Source organism: Coturnix japonica, chromosome 1 (genome assembly GCF_001577835.2).
Source record: "Coturnix japonica isolate 7356 chromosome 1, Coturnix japonica 2.1, whole genome shotgun sequence".
Taxonomy (NCBI): domain Eukaryota; kingdom Metazoa; phylum Chordata; class Aves; order Galliformes; family Phasianidae; genus Coturnix; species Coturnix japonica.
This window is the reverse complement of record NC_029516.1, coordinates 88,381,177-88,393,778: the sequence shown is the minus strand read 5'-3', so window position 1 is coordinate 88,393,778 and position 12,602 is coordinate 88,381,177. Positions and strand designations below refer to the sequence as shown.

At 40.9% G+C, this 12,602-nt stretch overlaps 1 protein-coding gene across 2 annotated transcripts in view; it reads left to right on the top strand.

The window, feature by feature from the left end:
• Nucleotides 1–11,642, top strand: part of NRIP1 (nuclear receptor interacting protein 1) — an 89,131-nt gene extending 77,489 nt beyond the window's left edge. The window contains exon 5 of one of the 2 annotated variants that reach the window (XR_004309341.1): nucleotides 11,576–11,642. The gene's annotated coding sequence lies outside the window, so the exon portion shown is untranslated. The remainder of the gene's footprint in view (nucleotides 1–11,575) is intronic. The other variant, XR_004309340.1, reaches the window with a different exon arrangement.
• The last annotated feature ends 960 nt before the right edge of the window (nucleotides 11,643–12,602 follow it).

Below are 12,602 nucleotides of genomic sequence, written 5' to 3'. Positions count from 1 at the left end.
GCCCTCCACACCTTAGATATCTATAGACTTGGATCAGGTCCCCTCTTGGCGTTCTTTTCTCAAGGCTAAACAGACCAAGTTCACTTAGTCTTTCTTCAAAGGGAAGATGCTCCAGGCCCTTCACCATCTCTGTGCCCCTCCGCTGGACTCTTTCCAAGAGATCCCTGTCTTTTTTAGTACTGGGGAGCCTAGAACTGGACACAGTACTCTTGTGTCGAGAGTTCTCTGTTAAGCAGACCTAAAAAGATTCTCCTTGTTTTAGGGAGACGTCAGTGCTAGTGGAGTATCAATTGCATGTGGACCTAAGATAAACAAGAGAATATCAACTGCCCTATGTCAAGTTCTGTTGTGTTAGAATGCACAGCTTGTGACTTGGCCTATTACACAGAATACCTAAATATGAAGATTCCAGTTAGTTGGGAAAATCCCTGGATGTGATGGAAGTGCTGTGCTCTGGTAACCTGTCAGAAATGTCTTTGCAATTGAAGGATCACAGAGCACAAGGCAAACTCCTGTCTCTTTTGCTTCCTGTCTCTGCAGCACTTACTTAAACCGCACTCTGAAACCCTGCCCTCGCTTTGGTCATCTCACCCGGGATCCTGGAGTAAAACTAGGTTAACATGTGCATACAAGAAAAATATTTTGGAAATGCAACTCAATTGCAAGGCACTAAATGAGCAAGTTTAAAAGCCAGTGAGGATAAAGAAAATGTTCAGTAACCGAGAGAGTAAGTGAGGTGGAAGCAGGGCAGTGGCAGTGATTTTTACCTGAAACTCAAGAAAGCTGACCCCAGGCTCTCGGCTGCATTGCAGATATAACCCCTAATAGGCTTGGACAAGCAGATAAGACCTTGTAGCAGTGAAAGAGCCCTATTGTGATGATATCAGCTTGTGGGAGCTGGATGACTGTTTTTCCTCAGCTGGGCAACACCTTACTTTGTTTTCCCCAGCATAAAGCTCTTTCACTTAGGCTTAGTTCCAGTGCTCAAGATTTCAGTGTATTTTTAGCACACTGTTTGTTTATTATCTGCCATATATTTCTTATATCTACAGAAGGGCATGTTAAACATGAGGCCTTCTGTCTAGAACAGGTTTTGTTAAATAACACAGTCAGTGCTTTTGTGCTTTTTGATTACGTAGGATGGGGAAACTTTCCTAGGAAGAATAAAGAATAGGAAGATAATCTCTACAGCTGGCTGTGTCTCCAGCTAATCCAAGATGCTTGGATTTATTTGCAAAATGAAGAGTTTCAGTGCACAGAATTACTTCAGTGTTTCTTTCTGTGGAGAGTAATGTGAGTGAGCATGTGTCCATACAACACATGAAGAAGACGGGTAAAAGGACTCATGTAGTCAAAAGAAAAAAGAAGGGAGCTGACAATGCAAGGGCTGATATTTAAAACAGCAGGGGTATACAATGAGCATTCTTGTAGAGTGGCCATTATTTATTAAATACAGAGTGATTGGAGCTATACAAAATATAACAAGACATGCTTCAAGGAATTCACAGCCTATTACAAACTCAGAAACAACACTGAAAGCATATAAAGTACATTAAGTGCTGGTACAAGTTAGCAGTAGCGAAGGAATCTGGCTGAAGTCATTGTTGAAAAGTATTCTGAAAGGAATAAGTTCAGAGGAGGAGGGGGGAAGTCATCTGAGGTGAAATTCTTTGGAAGACTGAAGTGGACCTGGCACCAGTTCCTCTGCGTGGGGTGGATTTTATCCCTGACACTAGAGAAAGATGACTTCCCATCTGAAGTGGCTGTCAGGGAGAGGAGGGCAAAGGGGAAGCAGGTTGAACTGTTGAGAATGGGCGTATGGTGGGACTTGTGGGTGATTTTTGAAGGCAGCAGAAGAAAAGAGAAGGTGGAAGGGGAAGAGAGGAAAATATGCATCTGTGGAAGTACAAAATAATGGAGCTTGCCTTGGAACTAGTCAAGAAACACTGTTTACAGGTGATGCTGAGATGATTCTCAGGAGTTCATCCTCAGCTCATTCTCAGCTTTCAATATCTTGTGAAATTTGGTAAATTGTAAATAAAGTACAAATAGAGAAGGAGGAAGATTCATTTTACGGTAAATACACTACCCAAGTATTGGCATTCTTTATTTGTAAGGAGGGATGTTGTATGGTAACTTGAAACAAGAGTGCTTATCTATAGTCTGTGCCATGGAGGTGATTCGAAAAGAGCCTTTTACTGTGGGGTTCCCCAGTAATCCCTTGAATATAAACATCCAGTGAACTCAGGCATAAACATGGGGAAAAAACTGAAGATTGTTGAGTGAGCAGAACAAAACACTTCCTTTAATACATAAATAATTCTTATATATGTGTTGCAGTGTTTGCGCACCTTTGGATAACAGGTCTAATGTTCTTGGAAATGCTTCTGGTGTCCAGGCCAGTTCACAGCTAGGGCTGGTGTATTTGCACAGATATGCAGGCAGAGCAGTACACTGCTATACAGACTGGCCTTGAGGGTTTAGCAGAGAAGTGAATGTCATCTGGATTTGAAAAATGAGCAGTAGTGAGGTAAAATCAGGCAAGGCTACATGAAGCAAGCTGACTCCAATTCCCTGGGTGCTCCTCTTGTTTATACTCTGCTGCTTTTAGCTAGCAGAGAAGTGTCGTCTGGTGTGTGGGTGGTCTCTGCACTGCAACCCAGGGCCAGCTTTTGCTTGGTACTGACATTGCCATCTTATTGCTGCAAATGGGGAAAAAAAAGAAAAAAAGAAAAGAAAAAGAAAAAGAAAAAGAAAAAGAAAAAGAAAAAGAAAAAGAAAAAGAAAAAGAAAAAGAAAAAGAAAAAGAAAANAGAAAAAGAAAAAGAAAAAGAAAAAGAAAAAGAAAAAGAAAAAGAAAAAGAAAAAGAAAAAGAAAAAGAAAAAGAAAAAGAAGAAGAAAAAGAAAAAGAAAAAGGAAAAGAAAAAGAAAAAGAAAAAGAAAAAGAAAAAGAAAAAGAAAAAGAAGAAGAAAAAAAAGGAAAAAGAAAAGGAAAAAGGAAAAGGAAAAGGAAAAGGAAAAGGAAAAGGAAAAGGAAAAGGAAAAGGAAAAGAGAAAGAGAAAGAGAATGCAATTAGACTTTATAGAAGTAAATTTGGAGGAATTTTCATATTTCTGGTTGCAAGGGACAAGAAAATCACAAAATGCAGCTGATACAGCTGTTGTCAGGCTTTTAAGCTGAACATGGTTTTACACAGAGCCTGATGAAGTAGATGACCTTACTATCCGTATAACTTGTGAATGGACCTATATGCATCTTCTTTCTATAGTACAATGTGCTCACTGTGACTGCTCACATATAGCAAAGCCACATGGCTAAAGGGAGCAGATGAGCCTGGTTGTTCACTGCAGTGGAGAAAAAGGATAAGATGGTATTTCTTCAGGTCTACAGGCCATATGTTTCAGGAAAGAATTATTTGTTCTTTATTAAATGACCTAAGAACCCCTTCTGGCCTTGGTTTTCTGAAGCTATGAATCCTTCACCTTTGCTTTTCACCCTGAAGGTTTGTTTCTTTTGGGTATGAACTTTGGTTCTTTGCTGTAACCTAAGGTGTGCTGGGAACACCTCACCTCTGCACAATGACCTTGCTTTCTTTTCCATGGAGAATACTGAGACTTAGACTAAATAAGTGCATTTAGATATGACGATTGGGACTAGATGGTCTTAATGATCTTTTCCGACCTTAATGATTCCATGATTCTATACAAATTTGGGTAAGTTGCATTTTGTTCTCCAAGTATTATATTAATTCAGTGAAAGTAACCATCTTGACAAAAAAAAAAAAAAAAGAAAAAGAAAAAGACTTGCTTTTTCCAGCTGTCTCTTATAGGCTTCTTTCACATTTTCCAAGGATGCTCAGAATCCCTATGGCCCTAAGTAGAAAAATGTAAGATGTAGAGGGACAGTCTCTAATGAGTATTCATGTTCTATGAGTAAAAGATGCAGGAATACTCAATGAAAGGAAACATTTTGAAACAGTTTAGATTTAATTGTATGCCAGGTGACTTTTCACCTGTTTAACATGCTAGTTAATGTAAATATATGTTCCATGTTTCTCCTAAGCAAAGTCTGTTTAGAACAACCTACACGGATCTGGAAACACAGTGCTGCACATGGGGGAAAAAAGATTGCATCTGTGGACTGCTGTCCCTGCCAGATTACAGGAGTTTATTACTCTTAGGGGAAAGCTTAATAGTCTGTTAATTGAGAAGACAGAAGATCTTTTACACTTGGCTGCACACTATTATTAGGAGCACAGCAATAAAGGGAGCAAAGCTTACCCTACATATTCAAGCAAAGTTTTGCAAAATATGTTTAACAGGATAGCGATGCATTATCCATGCTACGGTAATGTGGTTCTCTTCTGAGTACAAAAGACCTCGTGGTAATAAAAGCATTGATTACAGTAAGGGTTCTGCTGGTTCTCTTCATTGCCAGATCAAGGTGTAATTTCCTTCATGTTGTGTGAGGACCAATGCTGTTAGAAGAGCTGCGATGGTTCTCGTGCTTCTGACTTTATCCACAGGTTGTAGAGTTGTCTCAAGCCATGGTAGTGTAGAGTTAGGCCTAACTTGCACAAAATAACCAATTTATCCAAAATCTTGCTAAACTTTCAATCCAGACTACTAGTTTAGAGTGAACGCTGAGCTCCTTATAGGCACAAAACAATTTGTTCCAAGGCCAGGCTCCAACAGCTGGGTCTTGAAGTATTACACCAACCAGACCTCAGCCTTCTGCCTCAGCCTGATGACTGCAGGAGCTCCATAGGAGGTGGTGGGACGGGCCTGGCCTGGGCAGCTTCAAGGCTGTGGCAAGTAATGGTTGTCAGGTGGCTGGTTGCAGCATTTTTCCTGGTGCAAGGTACCAGCAGTGCATTTGGTGGTGGTGTCTGAGTGCACTGGGAGATCGATGAAATGTTCTTGTAGGACATGCACATTCCATTGACATCATTTTTAAGTTCAAAGGCAGGAAAAGAAACCACGTGACCCAAAATGAAGAACAGGGACTTATAAAACCTGCCTTTTGAATATGTTTTTTAAAAATCTGCAGTAGGTCTGTTGTGTTTTGTGACTAGTAACAAGTAGTCCTGTGCCTCCTGATCCACATTCTGTCAACTCTGGCAAGAGCATGTGGAGTTTATTTTGGACTCACTTGGATTACGTTGAGCCATTTCACACCCTCTTGCCCTGGCACCGAATGTACCGGTACACAGCTCCAGCTGGGTCACGCTGCTGCTCTGACCAGGTCAGACATGGTGCAGACTTAAAAAACAAACAGGTGTCTACTATGAGAATGTGCTGCTGTCAACAGTGTGCCCTCCTCTCCTGGGAGCAAGAAGGTCGCTGTGTGGCACTGCAGGAGAAGGCTTTGGAGGCCAGATTTTGCAGAGTCGACTCGGGGTTGCTCAAAAAGGTGTGAATGGGGCTTCAGAAGAGTGGTGCTGCCGAATGTAACTCTTTTTCACAAATGTCTTGACTAAGTCTCACAGCCGGTGGAATCATCACTGTGTCTTGAGGTGCTGATAGGAAGAAAAAATCAAATAACGCAGCTAGTAAGGCATCTCTACCATGCCCAACTCTATGAACTACTGGAGAGCTGAGATAGATAGATAGCCCAAGGAAGCGTGACAGCTGCTAGAGCTGCCAAGGAGAAATTTGGAACAGGACACTCACAAAATATAGGAGGTGGTGCACCAGCTGATACTTCATGACCAAAAACTTTACAGCCCCTCTCTCTTCAAGAGTGAAGAGGGGAGGGGGGATGTGCTGGGTGTAGGGAAACGTCAATAAGGTCACCATTGTCACCAGTCGTAGAAGAAGCCCAGCAACTCCATGAATTAAGCCAGTCACAAAAATAGAAATGTGCCCTACAAAAGGCGCGTGTTCATGTTTGAAACTCCTGTTCTCTTTTTCATGCTGGTGAAACTTAAGTCTACATAGCTATGTCTGCAGAGGAGCAGGAAAATTCCTTGCAAGAAAATCTTGTGATAACAGTTGGCATGCTTTGCAGGCCAGAGATGCTGACAGAAAGCTCTTAGAAAGTGAACAGGAACACTGAACGAGAATATTAACATCTGCCCACCAGGAATGAAGTACTGGGGCTGCATTCTGCAACTGAAATGGACTGACAAACCCTGCAAATGTGAAGTAGTCAGAGGTTTGCTGCTTTCTAGGCAACTTGACAACCCTATTGTGTAATACTCTTGGTGGCTGCTCTTTCCCCGTGAGCTTGATCCATTGCTGCAAATTGAATGAATGCATAGATAGGCTGTCAGCTGGTGGGATTTTAAAGGAGGAAAAACCAAACAAGAAGAACAGCAACAAAAGGACACCAGTTCGCTATTAGTCTTATTTTACATATAGTTTTTAAAATATATTTAGATGTATAAGTACTTAACTACATAAAGCCACACATGCCTGAAAGCCTCTCAGGGGCGACAGCATGCATGGATGACACTGTAGCCTGAGACGCTGCTTTTTGTCTGCATTAGGAATGACTACAATCAGTAATGGAAATTGAAGACAGGAAACCACCTACCTTGAGAAGACATTTACTACAGATGGAGCCGTGCACAATAATTCTGAAAACCAACCAATATTTAATGTTCAGATAAAATGAAGATAAGTCTGAAATTCAGCCACTCAAAGGCAGTTTAAAGTAGGTCAGTGAGTTTAAACCCAGCACTGCAGTTTGAATACTCACAGAAAGTGTCTGCATATTTTTCAAAACCCAGGCGCTGCCTAAAGCCATCGCTTTGCAGCAGATCCAGAAGTTGACTGAACATCCGGAAGTCTGATCCAAGACTTTCCAGTGCTGCAGTAACATAGAAAATGAGACTAAATCATTATCCCTTTTTAAGAAGTGCACAGTCAGGGAAAAACGTATAAGGGTTAAGCTTCAGCTGACACAGAACTTGCTTCTAACACGAGCTTATTAGGAGCAAGAGTATGTCTCTGTGAGAGCAAGACAAGCATTAAGTTTGGCTGTGGCCTTTCAGTCACAGCGTTACGCTCCTCTTTGGGTTTTGTGCAGCATCAAGAGCAGTCTTGTCCATCACTGGCTTCTGTGAGCAAAGGCAGAGTCTACATATAGCCAGGGCTACCAAAAGCCTATCTGCGTGTGACAAGGTCAGTACCCTGTGGTAGATGGTGGAGAACAAAAGCTATTCAGCTTCCAGCAATGGTGTAGGCAGTATGATGTAGGTAATGCCTACCTGAGAACCCAGCAGGGCACCTGGAAATGTAGGTTGGAGCAGGTTGGGGTCACCATTAGGAAAAATATGCTGCAGGGTCCATGTTGCCTCACATGGACTCAGTTCTTTTAATAAAAATAGAGTTAGTGTTAATGTGCTGCTGGAGAACGCTCACATTGGCCAGTTGCTGGGGTTGGCGTGTGGCTTCTCCCTTCTTGCATTTCAGAAAAGTTGGTATTTTTTCCCTCCGGAAAACACAGAAACTCCTGTTTTTGACATGCTGTTCCTCTGTGGGTCTTCAGACCAAAACAAGAGAATTGGTCAAAAAGCAAAAAGGAAAAAAAAAACCAACCCCAAATAAAGTGATGCTTTTGCTGGCTAGAATCCTTAATCTCTCCTGAGAGCGCAGGAAAGCATGTAGACTTCCATAGCAAAAGACTCAGGTTGGTATTTAAATTTATTTAAGAAGAAATCAACCTAAAAATATAAGTGAAGACTGATGCTGTTTTTTAGGTTAGGCCTGCCTTATTTAGTGAACCTCGTTACATGTTCAATGACATAAAACCAGGTGGCAGTTGACACACTAAACCAGTCTAAACAGGTCACAGTCTGCTCCAATGTCAATCATTTGCCTGAGGTCAGGAAGTAAAAGTAGGCCATGACTTCATTTCTAAAAACATCAGATTCATTTTTGTTCCTCGTTAGTTTTGTTCGACTCTCCTGTTAAAATGCAGTGGTCACGTGCATCCTGCCTGAGCAGCTGAACTTGAGAACATGTCTGCAGGAGGAACCCATGCACTGGATTGCTGCTGCTCCCTGCGCACTGCCCACCCTTCCTTCTTCTGGCTGCAGCACGGTGGTTGTTTATTATCCCTCCTGCCTCCAGCAAAAAGCATTTCAAATTTCACAGAACAACTCTCTCAAACAGCTCTCTTTGTGTATACCAAAGGTATACAGAGTCATGAAACACGCTTACTGGGATGAAAGTCTTAGCTAATACACTGGTATGATGGCCTTTCCTTTGATGCGGTTCTGCCAATATGCATTACCTGATAGACACCTGCGGTGCCTCTTTTTCAGCAGGGTAATTACAGTAATACCTATCTTAGCTGAAGTAGTTTTCTGGAAACATAGCGTATAAAGCAGCCACCCAAAAACAGAGAGAAAACAAGAGAGCTTTTTTAAAACTGCATTTTCTAGCAAACAAAAGCATAGATTATATCTACTGGACAACGCTTAACTGTACAGTTCTATCAGGTTCATTCCTTGGTTTCCTATCTGCAAGTAATTAATCCTTAGGAAAAAAGAAATATATTTCTTGAAATATCAAAATACGAAATAGAGTTATTTACTTTCTTTCCACCTCCATTTCAGCTGTAAGGCCAGAAGTTAAAGAGCAGGGTTCTCCTTTTTCAGTCCGATGCTGTAATAGAGTGAAAGCATTGATGTGGCAGAAGAGAATTGGCCTGAGATTTTTGCACAGGGGACATACCCCAACCTGGGTTTCTTTTAGTATGCAGCACCACTTTCTCTGCGTGACACTTCATCTTGTCAGTGATGCTTTCACCAGGTATTTGGAAGGCTTCTGCAATAAAAATATAGATGACTGCTGAATCAAGTGAAAATCCAACACTATCCTTTTAGATAAGATGATGAAGAACCCCTGACATGAGACTTTCAGTGATGATTTCCTGTTGCATATTAAATAAAATCACTTCGAATCATATTCCAGTTTTTAATTCCAGGCAGCTGCGTGGATCATCAACATTCCTAAAGGATCTGAGGTAAATTCAATTACTTAGAAATGTTTCACCTGGTAGAGAAAAGTTGAGTGGCAGACATTGCATTATAGGATGTTTGTTTATTGATTTCTGAGGAGTTATCCTATTAGAGTTCTTTTATCCTGCTAAAGACTGCCTCGCACGCTTTTGAAAAACTCCTCATCTCTGAGCAGCCATACTGAAGGAGCCACTCATGTGGCCTGAAACAGAGTGAGAGAAAAAAATAACACACCAAACCCTTTTACAATTTGCTGCCAGCTGGGAAATAAGGTTTAAGTTTGACAAGGGTCAAAACTGGATTAAGTATCTGAATATTCTTCTCAACAGAAAAAATAGAGAACAAACAGAAAACTGCTGTGAGAAGGTTTGGATCTAGGAAAAAAAAAACCCAAACAAAAATACTGCCATGAGAATGTTAAGGCAGGAATTTTCTTGAAACTGAGATGGAATCTTTCCAAAATCTGATACAGCACAAACTGGCTTTTAATGACGTTTTCCATTACCTGCTGCCTGTATCACAATTCTGTGTGAATCAGTAAATGGAGTATAACATAATATAAGGTCTGCATATGTGTAACTTTGATGTTGGATAGGTAATTTCATTAACAATTATAGAGTGATTTGAAAGCCCCAAGTTGGAAATGTCAGCTACTGCTATGAGACGGGCACCCCATGACTTGAGCGTGCCATTTCTATTGCATATGGAGATGCTAAGTTCTCTTCCAAAACTACCATTGCTGAAAGAGAAGTGATAAATACCATATACGTCCTGTCAGTTCCCAGACAGAGGTGGTCGCTTGCTGGCCTGGGTGGCAGGAGATGGAAGTGCTGTTCAGGCCATAGGCTTCAAGTGGGGCTGATGGCAACTGGCTCAGTAAAGCCTTTGAGTTATGACCATGACTTTGGAGATGAGTCCTGTGATGCTTTTCATCCAAATTTGACATATTTGCATATGAATTATTGCTTGACCTCTTCTAAATAATCGTTACCTGCCATAGAATGGAAAGCAGCAATTCCATCTCCTCTCCTTCCCTGTTTCCAGTAAAAGAAACTCTTGGTCAAATGGAATACTATTTCTTTTAGCACCAATGTGATCTCTTTCATTCAAAGTGTGCCTTTAGTATGTGTTTACAAGCTAGAAAACAAACAAATGATTTTTCCAATTCCGTATGTCTGAGTACTAACCTGAGCCTGACCATAAGTTAAGAAAAGACAACCACAAGCAAATCTTAGAGCCAACGAAAGAGACTTTGTGATTCGCTGTTCTATAAATGCCTTCTGATTTTGCAGAAATCACAGTGCCAGTGCTTCTTGTTACCCATTAGGCTGAGCTCACATGATCTGTTTTAAAAAGTGCTTTTTAGACTTGTATATGAATCTCAGATACATGCTAAATATGTTTGTAGGAGTGCTTGGTGGAGGCTGCAAACTAAAACGAGATAATTGTCCCAGTCAAATTGTTGATTACTCATTTTTCTGTCTTTCCTTGATAGGAACTCTCTCCAAGGTTATGTATTTTAGGATCATAAGTGTAATTGTATCCTCAGAGCATATCAGTTCAGTTTATGTAGAGAGCATCATGGCATGTGTCATATGAATTCACTGTTTGAGTGCTATGCTGGTCTGCTGTTGTTGAGACTATCAGTAGTTTCTAAGTGTAAGAGAATGATCTTTGTTAAGATTTTCAGTCGGTAGGTAGAGATCATCAGACCTTTTCCTTGGTCTTATTGTGCTATTGATAATATGGTCTTTAATGGAAGCGATACCTTCTCAGTGTCATACCTGTATATGTTTTCAGTGAAAAGCAGTAGTGACTTGAACATAATGAATGTATGAGGAGGGAAGATGTTGCTTTGAAAATCTATTTTGAACTTCAAAGAAATGTAAGCAGAAGAAGTAGAATATATTAAGTCACTGATCACTTTCTGCAGAGCCCTTAAAAGTCAGTGGGACTTGCTGGATTAGATGCGATCAACCAAGCTTAGAATGAAAACTTAGAATGAAAATGTCTTCATAAGCAAACAGAAATTATGTTTGATGGTTGTGCTTGCAAAGATATTACATTTCATGGAGACTCTTAAAAACATTACTTTTCCAACAACTAGATGTAAAAAATATATCCTAATACACTTTATACCTATTTTCCAGGGCCCACGCTATTAATTGCAGCCCTCTGATTCATCCAAGAATGAGAAATTCTAGCTGGTGTTCTTTCAAAACTATTAAAGTGCTGTATAAGTGAGATAGTTATTAAGTTATTATTGTGTATTAAGATAGTCTCTTGGAACTTTTGTGCTTGAGGGCAAGTTACTGTAACTGCCATTGAATCAGGTTTTTGTTTATTTCAGTTTATGTTGCCCTTTAGGTGTGATAGGGGCAAATGCTTATTTCCCATTTATTGTGCAGTGTCAAAAAACTGATTTGTGCTGTTAAGCCTACAGGTTAAGGCTTCCTATTCAGCAGAATATGTACTATGGCCTATGCTGCTTTCTCATGATGCAGGGCATCTTTTTGTGTCTCTGTGTGCCCTCATGACCAAGTCAGACTAAGGGAGACAGCAAATTATGAACCTTTACCATAGGGGTTTTTCTTTTTCCTAGGGTTACTTTATTAAAAGACATGTTAGAGTGAAGAGGCAGAGGAGCCATTTCAGCCCATTTTCAAAAGTGAGTAAAAACTTTGATATTTTTCTTGTCCGACTGATGGAACTATTTTGGCAGTTCATTCATGATTGAGCATTCTTCATCACAGATCTCACTGCAATCTATGGCAATCTATGGTGGAAAATAGAAAAATAATAGCACAACATACACTGTTTTACCTTGTGTACAGGAAACTGAACCTATATTCAAACTCATGAAAATGAATACAAACCACTATTCCAGCTTTCCTTGAAGAAGCCCCAGGGGCAGCAGTAGACCTTAATCATCCTGTCATTGGACCCACACCTTTTCCTCATGGACCATGTGACCTCTGGGCAATTGCACCCCTTTCCAGTCCTGTTCCTAGCCCAGTCTCCTTGTGGTTGTGGCATAACCCCTCAGATGGACCCTGGTCCCTGTCCAACTCCTCACTTCATACTTGTGTTGTCAATGTGCCCCACTGCTGTCTGTGGCTCTGCCATCTGCACTTTGGGTCTAGAGGGTGAGGGCTAACAGTAACTTGGGCTGCGTTAGACCAAGTGTTGCCAGCAGGTCAAGGAAAGGGATCTTTCCTTCTTTCAGTTCTGTTGAGGCCATGCTTGTAGTACTACATCCAATTCTAGGCTCTCTAGTACAACAGAGACTGGACTGCAAGCAGCAAAGAGCCACAAAGGTGATGAAGGAACTGGAGTACATCTCCTCTGAAGAAAGGCTGAGAGATCTGAGATTTTTCAGCCTAGAGAAGAGAAGGTTCAGAGGGCATCTCATTAGTGTATATAAATACCTGAAGGACAGATGCAATGAGAATGGAGCTAAGTTCTTTTCAGTGTTATCCATATACAGGACAAGAAGCAATGGGCACAGACAGGAACACAGGGGATTCCCTCTGAACAACAGGAAGCACCTCTTTACTATGAGGATCTTGGGGCACTGGCACAGGTTGTCTAGAGAGGCTGTAGAATCTCCATTTTCTTTGGAGATATTC